Below are 10,507 nucleotides of genomic sequence, written 5' to 3' on the forward strand. Positions count from 1 at the left end.
AAGAAAGCGAATCTTCCTTCTTTATCTTTAACATGCCGGAGGGGCTCAGCAGGTTGGGCAGCATCTATGGATGTGTGTAAACAGTGGACATCTCGGGCCAAGAATCAGAGTTGGCTTCATTATTACTGACGTTAATGTGTTGTTTTGCAGCAGCAGTGCAGTGCAGGGCAATTCATAAAATATCACATTGAGTGACAATAATAAATAAATAAATAAACAGTCGCAAACGAAAAGAAAGCAAAATGTGAGACAGTGGCCATGGTCCATTCAGAGATCTGATAGTGGAGGGGACGAAGCTGTTCCTGATTGAGATACGTCTCTTGCACTCATGGTGCTACCGTGTGGTAGTGATTAGGCTTGTGCGGTTGGTTTACCTGTTGGCATACTGAGTGTTGACAAAAGGACTGGAAAGTGGCTCTGTGGCAGGGAATTTAGGAAGGGCCCAGGGAATTCTGAATCTGCCTCTCCGGCACAAGGCCACTTCCTCCAGCAGCCTGTAGCTCCTGTCCCTGACCCCCCCCCCCGCTCTTCCCTGCCCCTGCCGAGGGGGCTCAAGGCCTCAGAGGAAGCCTGTACTTGTCCGCTGCCAGGATTCCTCGTAAACAACTGTCTAAGGCTGGGCACAGTGGCGCGCTCACAATGTATAATTCAAGTCTCTCCAGCAGATCAAGTGGAGGGCTCGTGAAATCTGAAAGGGTGGGGGAAGGTTGATAGATGCCTGTGCAGTCATTAGGAAGAGAGAGAAAGAAAAATAACATCAAATATTCAGGAGATGTTTTATTTAAAACAAAAACCATGGAGGCAGTTTCTTGAGTCTCTGCCAGCATTGGAAGACAGTTGTTTGACTCGTCCCTAAGTCAAACGTTGGCAGCTCCGAGAGATGGTCCTGATCCCTCAGCGTAAAATAAAACGTGCCCCCCTTTTCAGAACGGTGTGGCAGGAGTGCCATTCTGCCTGAGGTGCCTTTCGAGTGAGAGCCTGTGACTTCTCCCTCAGATTCACATTTACTTATCATGTGTACATCGCCACATACAGTGCAATGTGCCGCTTGCGTTAACAACCAATTCACCCGATGATGTGCTTGGGGCAGCCCACATATTGCAGAACAGAACATACCAAGCAACAAACAGCAGTGAAACAAGCTCCGTTCCTCCCACCTACCTGGGCACAGACACAGCCCTCTAACCCACAGACAGGCCGTCATCGGTCTCCAGCCTCCAGTGGATTTGCAGACACTAGGCCCTGATTTCCCCAGTGGACCCGCAGAGATTCGCAGACTCGGGCCTTGGCCACCAGGCCTCAACTGGTGTTCTGATGGACCTTTGGGCTTCAATCTGGACCTCTGATCGACCTTAGGGGTTTGATCCTCGGCCTTGTCCTAGGACCTGCAGGTGATGATGGCTGAGGACTCCACATGAGGGATTGAACTCTCAAATGCCAGACTCACTGATAACAGAAACCTGAAAGTTATGCCTCGATCTCCAGTCAGCCCACGCCGCTGGCCTTCAAACATGCACAATTAGACTGAGACTCCATCTTGTCCTCCAGTTCTCCCACATTCCTGTCCCTGAACTCAATACCATCCCTACGTACCTAATGAAAAACAAATCTAAGCTGCAGTGTTGACTGAGGTGGCAGCTAGGCACTATCTCAAGTAGGATGGTCCCACTTCAAGGGAAAGCAGGGAAGCTCTGGGCAAAGTTTGAGTCAATATTGAGGGTCGTAGCGGTTAGGGCAATGCGATTACAGCTCAGAGCGTTGGATTTCAGAGTTCAATTCCAGCATCCTCTGTAAGAAAGTCTGTATGGTTTTCCCGTGTGCACGTGGGTTTCTTCTGGGTGCTCCGGTTTCCTCCCACATTCCAAAGATGTACCAGTTAGTAGGTTAATTGTAAATTCTACCTGTTTCTTTCCATTGCACCACCAAAAAAGGACCATCTGCTCTGAGGAGGCCTTGCAGGCTGCTCTAGGAGTGCATGGAAGAATTACTACCCTTCAACCATCATTATTTATTTTTAAATTTATTATTTTTGCACAATTTGTCCTTGTTTGTCAGTCTGTGTTGTGTATAGTCTTTCATAAATTCCATTGTATTTCTTCATTTTCCTGTAAATATCTGCAAGAAGATGAATCTCAAGGTAGTAAATGGTAACATCTATGTCCTTTGATAACAAACTTACTTTGAACTTTTAACTTTGGAGGTGCACTATCTTCCTGCCCCTCCCTCTGCTCAGGATGGTGCCATCTAGCTTCGACTTCCAGTCAACTTTTGACCTTCAGTCTTCACCACTGACCCGCGGACGAGCCGATGACGGAACCCCGAACTCTGGCCCAGTCAGCTCACCGGTCCACGTGCCTCCTCCTTGCGTGGACGTGGAACAGGGCTGGTTTTGTTTCTGCCTGTTTTACCCAGCATGGTAGGCATGCTGGAATGCGCTGTGACACTTGCAGGCTGCCCAGCAGCACATCCTTGGCTGTTCACTTCACTTGGAATTTTGATGTCTGTGTGATAAATAAACGAATCTTAATCAGAGTCAGAATCAAGTTATTAGCACTGACATATGTCATGAGATTTGTGGCAGCAGCACGTTGTAAGGCATAAAAAAATTGCTGTAAGTTACAGTGAGAAATATTTAAAAAAAGTTAGTGCAAAAAAAAGTACAAATGGTGAGGTAGTATTAAATCTGACGCCTGAGACTGTTCTTAAAGAGTTGAGCGTGTGTCTTCAGGCTCTTGTATGGTGGTAATGAGAAGAGGGCACGGCATGGCCTGGGTGGTGAGAGTCCTTCGTCATGGGTGTCGGCTTCTGGAAGGATTGCTCGATGCTGGGGAGGCCGGTGCCCATGATGGATCAGACTGAATTTACAACCTTATCCAGCTTTTTCCAATCCTGTGCAGTGGCCCCTCCACACCAGACGGCTTTGGAACCACTCAGAATGCTCTCCACAGTACATCTATATAAAATGCTTTGGTGGCATACCAGATCTACTCATGTCTGAAATCTGATCCCTCCCTCGTTTTCAATAAAGGGAGGCACTCATTCAAAATGTTGAAGGAACGTGTCCAATATATTGTAACGAGGCTCTGCACTGAATTTCCTTCTGACCTTCCGAATATTTTTTATGCTTGGAGGACATTAAGTTCTAATCCCTGGAGGGTTAGTAAACTCTTGTCTAAGGCATTGTGTTCAGGAAAGACAGCAGAAACAGCAGTGTGTTAGAAATAGCAAACAAGGCTGAGATGGAATGGACCATCATGGAAACTTTACAAAGTCGGCAATGTGTTATTAAGGTTGGATTTCTTTTGATGCCGGTCTCTCTGTCTCTCTCTCTCTTGTTGGGCACGCAGCCAGCGCTGCGAAGACTGTGGGTTTCCATTAGCTTGTTGTTGCCAGTAGGCAGGCACTTCTAGAATATTCTCTGTTCAACCTTCCCCTATTAATCCACTGTCACTCTCACAGGCTAAAACAAGGGGCTGTTCATAGTTCATCAAAGGGATTCAAAAATAAACTTTCTTTTCCCCAGTTTTTTTCTTCCACTATCTCCTGTGATCGTTTAGGTTAGGAGAGACAGTTTGAAAGTAAAACAAAATAAATTTGTGTTGTTAATCAAATTTCACTTCCGAACCTGGACTGTCAGTATGATGAATCCAATCACATGAGTCACTGGGCCCTTTTTTATTTACAGTTTAAAAACAGCTCATTCACCTCTCAACATATTTGGCAGTGGGAGGGGTTCAGGTTTCAGCCTATTTCGAAGCGAGCGGCTGCTTCCCTGTTTTTGCTGAGTTACAGGCTGTGTTTCAACAATACCAGCGTGACACATTTTAACCACTTCCTCTCTTGCACAAAGTAGCCGTGTCACAAAGCTCCTCTTACGGAAAGGGAGAGGTGTGGGGCTTGTTCAGACAGCACTGAATGTTACGGCAAATGGCTGCCTTCTCCCCGTGCTGAGCCTTGGGAAATCAGGCCATGAGGTTGTGGGATTGCACTGTGCATGTCTGCACACGCTATACAGACTAAAGTACGCACACTCGGAAACACACACACATACATGTACATAAACACATTTGTACACGTGTACGCACACATTCCACACACATGCACATACACAAGTGCAGACGTAAAAACCACAATCCAGTCATGCACACGCACATACGGGCATACATACACCACATACACATGCATGCACATGTGTACACACACTCATTTACACATACACACATGTACATGTGCCCACATACATAAAAACACGTATATGCATACACACACACAGAGTGAGGCACACATACGTATACTATACATGCACATATACGTACCCGTAAACACAGGCACACACGCACACATGGATCCAGACACAGGCAAACACGTACATAAGCACGTGGTGAAAAATCATGGATTATGGTCTATATTATAAATAAGCCACAGGAGCAGATGGTTTTGATATTCCTCTCTGCAGTATGCACACAGTTTAGAAGATAAGCAGAATAAGGTTTACTGTCACTGACATGAGTTATGAAACTTGGTGGTTTGTGGCAGGCATGCAAATTGCTATAAATTTCAACAAATAAATAAATCCTGTAAAGGGGAAAAGTGAGGTAGTGTTCATGGAGCAGAGGGGAAGAAGCTGTTCATAATTCACTGAGTGTGTGTCTTCAGGCTCCTGTACTGTACCTCCTCCCTAAAGGTAGTAATGAGAAGGGGGCATGTCCTGCATGGTGAGGGTCCTTAACATTGGAAGCCCCCTTTTAAGGATGTCCTCAATGCTGGGAGGCCGGTGCCTGTGATGGAGCTGGCTGAGTTTACAACCCCTGGCAGCTTTTTCCAACCCTGTACATTGGCACTCATATACCAGACAGTGATGCAACCAGTCAGAATACTCTCCACAGAACATCTGTAGTAATTTGGTGACAAGTTCCTAATAAAATATAGCCGCTGGCATGCCTTTTTTGTAATTGCATCAATGTGCTGGGCTCAGGGCAGATCCTTGGAAATGCAGATGCCCAGGACCCGATCTGCTGGACAACTCCAGCAGCAACCAGAACATAATATTCATAACTTCTACTCTGGTACATCGCAAAAAAAACCTTGACAATACTGCTTGTTTTTTCATGATTATTAAATTCTCCTCATTCCACCTCCTCTTCATAAACTTCCCACAGAAATCTACAAACTGCTCTGAGGATCGGCTTCCAATGTGTCCCTGACAGGAACAGTGATTGCCACGTGCTTGGGTGCTGGAATTAAAGCCATGAAAACACAAGATATGAGAGCAAAAAAACAGGCCATTCGGCCCATCGATTCCACTCCACCATTCCATCATGGCTTATTTATTATCCCCCTCAACCCTGTTCTCCTGCCTTCTCCTCGAAACATTTGACCCCCTCGCTAATCAAGAACCTATCAAACTTTGCTTTAAATATCCCATAAGAGATTCTGCAGATGCTGGAAACTCGGAGTAACACGTGCAAAATGCCGGAGGAATTCAGCCAGGTCAGGCAGCAGTTATGGAAAGGAATAAAGAATGGATGTTTCTGGTTGAGACACTTTATCAATGCTCTTTATTCCTCTCCATAGATGCTTCCTGACCTGCTGAGTTCCTCCAGCATTTTATGTTTGTCACTGTAAATATACTCAATGACTTGGTCTCCACAGCAATGAATTCTACAGATTCACCGTTGTCTGGCTAAAGCAATTTCTCTTCATCTCTGTTCCAAAGGGACATCCTTGTATTCTGAGGCCGTGCTTCCCCGTCTCGTCATGGATTAGGGCATACCTCCTCGTCCAGCACTCAGGTCAGGTCAGTAGGGTGGGGGCACGTAAATGTGCAGATGTTGAGTGACAGCTGGGACTAACCTGCATACTATACTTCAATCCCACTCCCTTGGGTTGTAGGGTGCTTGTTATCCATTGGAGTCCTTAAGGTGAGCATTTTTGGGAACCTTAATGTACTGGCATTGGAGAAGGTCCAGAGGAGGTTTACAAGAATGATCCTGGGAATGAAAGGGTTAAAGTAAGTTGCATTTGATGCCTCCTTATTCCAATGACAGGAAATCTCATTGAAACCTATTGAATACTGAAGGGTCTAGATAGCGTGGATGTGGAGAGGATGTTTCCAATAGTGGGGTGGGGGGGGGGGGCGGTAGACTAGGACCAGATGGCATGGCCTCAGAACGGAAGGATGTCACTTTAGAACAGAGATAAGGAAGAATTAAGAATTTCTCTGGCCAGAAGGTGATGAATTTGTAAAATTCATTGCACAATGACTGTGGAGGCCGAATTGTTGGATATATTTAAAGCAGAGTTTGAGAGATTTTTGATTAGGAAGGATGTCAAAGGTTACGGGAAGAAGGAAGGAGAATGGGGTTGAGAGGGATAATAAATCAGCCACGATGTAACAGAATAACAGACTCAGTGGGTCAAATGGCTGAATTCTGCTCCAAGGTCATGGTTTTAGGGAATCATTCCTCTTCTCTTCATTATTTTTAAAACTTCAAGAAAGGAAAATGGAGTGCTATGTGGGAGGGAAGGGTTAAATGATCTTAGAATGGTTTAAAGTATCAACAAAACATTGTGGGCCAAAGGGCCTGTACTGTGTTGCACCACTCCATGTTCCATGAGAGGACCCTCAAACAATCTTCTGACGGAACTCAGCTGAGGAAAAGGAATTGTCAGTGTGTTGGCAAAACATCAACAATTCCTCTCCTCCCCCCACCACACGTCCATGGACTTCCTCCAGCAGCTTGTTTGTCACTGTGGGTTACAGAATCCGCGGTCTGTTGTGTTGTGTCTTCCTAATCCCTTGGGCACCTTTTCAGAAGCAGCTATAACCATTCCTGGAATTGGTGAATATGTCTACTTGCATTTATGTGGCTCCCAGGTGGGCATCACAAGGGCTGGTGACCACCCAACCCCATACTCAGGTCTCCAAGGTTGGAGGGGCATGTGAGTCTGGAAGTCAAGGCCCGAAGGTCAACCCTGTGATCAGTGAGTCCTGGGGTCAAGGCCTGAAGGTCAAACCTGTGATCGGTGAGTCCTGGGGTCAAGGCCCGAAGGTCAAACTTGTGATTGGTGAGTCATGGGGTCGAGGCCCGAAGGTTAAACCTGTGATCGGTGAGTCCTGGGGTCAAGGCCCGAAGGTCAAACCTGTGATTGGTAAGTCCTGGGGTCAAAGCCCGAAGGTCAAACCCATTGATCGTCGAGTCCTGGGGTCGAGGGCTGAAGGTCAAACCTGTGATTGGTGAGTCCTGGGGTCAAGGCTCGAAGGTCAAACCCATTGATCGTTGAGTCCTGGAGTCGAAGCTAAAGGTCAAACCCATTGATCAGTGAGTCCTGAAGTTGACACCCAGATGTTGGCAAAGAATGGAGGGCAAAGCCGATGGCCAAAGCCCTGAGCTTAGCGAGTCCAGAGGTAGGAACCTGAAGGTTGAAGACTGTAGTCGGTGTGTCCAGACATAGAAGCCCCCGTGTTGGCTTGTCTGGATGTCAGAGGCCCGACATCTGCGCGTCCAGGGCCAAAGACTGGCGGCCCAGAGGCAGTCTGTCCTGGGGTTGGGGGCCTGTCTTTGTGTATGAGGGCGTGAGGGGCGGGTTGGTGATAAAGGGCCTTGTTTTGTTCTGTTGTCGGTGTAGCTGTGTGTCTCGTTGGACTTGCTATCTGGTGATAAATGTGTGGTGACGCTTGCAGGCTGCCTCCAGCACATCCTCCAGTGTGTTGGTCGTTAACACAAGCTAAGCATTTCACCGTATGTTCCAATGTACACCTGATAAATAAATCTGAATCTGAATCGGAACATTCCAACGGCATTCCACACCAACAAAAAAGTGACACTAGGTCAAATCAAAGGATTTTTGGACAGGAAATGAGTGGGGTTTGAAAGGGATAAGGGTGGTGGGAAGTTTTTTAAGGAGGGGGTCTTATGTGAATTTTCACCATGTGCCTCTGGTGTTTATGTGTCTTTAGGTATCCGGGGAATGTCCAGCGCACTACCTGAGCCTCGTCCACACATATCATTTCCGAGATTGACTTCAGGTGCCGTGCCAACCACAAGTTCATAATGCACAGTCCAGCAAGCTGAGGTTTGTTTCCCACTGGTGGCATGTGCAGTCTGGTTTGGTTTTTGTTTGCATGTCCCCCTCAGGCCTTTTCCTTGACTTTAAAACCACACCATCCTCTAACTGAGGGGCTCAATATAATGAAGACTATAACATCATAAGACATAGGAACAGATAAAGGCCATTCAGTCCATCGAGCCTGCTATGCCATTCAATCACAGTGGATTTAGTTTTCCACTCAACCCAATTTTCCTGCCTTCTCCCCGTAACCTTTGACACCCTTACTATTAACCTCCACTTTAAATATACCCAGTGATGGCCTCCACAGCCCTCTGTGGCAATGAATTCCACGGATTCACCAACCACTGGCTAAAGAAATTCCTTGTCATCCCAATTCTAAAGATGCATCCTTCTATTTTGAGGCTGTGCCTCTGGTCGTAGGCTCACCCAGTATTGGAAACATCCACTCCATCTAGACGTTGCAATACTCAGAAGGTTTCAATGAGATCCTCCCTCATTTTCTCAACTCCAGTGAGTACAGGCCCAGAGGGGGTGGATGGGATATTTCTCAAAATTAAGGCCATTCAGCCCATCGAATCAGTGTCAATTGTCAGAATTCCATTTCCTTATAACCTATTCTCTCTCACGTAGTCCTGGTAAAGGGACTTGGCCTGAAACATCTGCTGTTTATTCCTCTCCATAGGTGCCGCCTGACTTGCTGAGCTCCTCCAGCATTTTGTGTGTATGTTGCTCTGGATTTCCAGCATCTGCAGAATCTCTTGTGTTTATGGTTTTCTCTCACATACTTTGCCCTAATTCCACCCACACATGAGGGGCAAATTACAGTGGCCAACTGAATCATCCTTCACAATTTTGTGATGTGGAAGGAGACAGGAGCACCGGAAGGAGAGCGCGTGCAGACTCCCCATAGACAGTGGCAGAGGTCAGGACCAAACCCAGCTCTCCCAAACGATGTCATCAGATGGTGACTGGGAGGGCAGGGCGAAGTGTGCAACCCTGAAATTAGAGTGGTTATGTCAGGGGGTGCTTCTTCACAAAAATCTTCAAAGGTTCAAAGGTCAAGTTTAATGTCAGAGCAATGTATACAATATATATCCTGAACTGTGTGGGTGCGTGGCCAAGTGGTTAAGGCGTTCGACTAGCAATCTGAAGGTCGTGAGTTCGAGCCCCAGCCGGGGCAGCGTATTGTGTCCTTGAGCAAGGCACTTAATCACACACTGCTCTGCGACGACACTGGTGCCAAGCTGTATGGGTCCTAATGCCCTTCCCTTGGACAACATTGGTGTCGTGGAGAGGGGAGACTTGCAGCATGGGCAGCTGCTGGTCTTCCATACAACCTTGCCCAGGCCTGCGCCCTGGAGAGTGAAGACTTTCCGGGCGCAGATCCATGGTCTCGCAAGACGAATGGATGCCTTTACTTTACTTTACATCCTGAAATGCTTTTTCTAAGCAAAACATCCACAAAATCAAAGAAGTGCCCCAGAGAATGAACGACAATTAAACATGAGAATCCCAAAGTTCCCCCCAGCTCACCCCTTCCGCGCATAAGCGACCATCTCCCCTCCCCCCACCAGCAAAAATAAACGCGCATTGGTACCGTCACTGAGCACAAGCATGTACTAAGCAGTAGTAAAGAGACAGGCCAAAGTTACCCCAAAGGCTTTGCATTTCATCCGACACAGGTTCTCTCTCTCCCTGGCAAGGGAGAGGGAGGTGTTCCCCATTTTCATAGCGAGCCAGAGACATAACAACCCGCTGGTTTACGATCTTAAAAGTCCGTTACATTGCTTCTTACGAGCTCTGTGTCCGAACATCGCAAAGTCCTCGGGTTTCGGGCCCACAGCAAAGATATTTCGGCCTCGCCGATGACACACGAGTCTCCGGCTGTGACACTGACCCTCGATCTGCCCGTCTCCAGAACCCCGAGATCTTAGGCTTTCGAACATGAATGAGATGTGGTGGAAATCCGGAAATTTCTCCCCCGAGAAGCAGTGAAGGCCATGGATAAGTTAAACATGACAGCAACGATGTTGGCGGGAGTTACTTGGGTTAACGTTGCACTAAAATGGGTGTTGCTTTTTTGTTCTATTTGCATTCTTCCTGATATAAAATTGTATATAATTTATGGTTAATTCACGTTTTTCTTGTGAAAGCTGCTCATACAATTTTAGCTGCCTGTGGTACTGATGCAAACATGGTGTTCAATCTGGAGAAGTGTGAAGTGATTCACTTTGCAAGGTCAAACTTGAAAGCAGAGCTCAGTGTTGACGGCAGGTTTCTTCGCAGTGTGGGGGGGAACAGAGAGATCTTGAGATCCACCTCAATATCCCTCAGAGTTACCGTGCAAGTTGATAGGGTGGTTAAAAAAGGTGCGTGGTGTGTTGGCCTTCATTAGTCAGGCGGGGGACTGAGTTCAAGAGCTGTGACGTCCTGT

This window comes from Mobula hypostoma, chromosome 2, assembly GCF_963921235.1.
Source record: "Mobula hypostoma chromosome 2, sMobHyp1.1, whole genome shotgun sequence".
Classification (NCBI taxonomy): Eukaryota; Metazoa; Chordata; class Chondrichthyes; order Myliobatiformes; family Myliobatidae; genus Mobula; species Mobula hypostoma.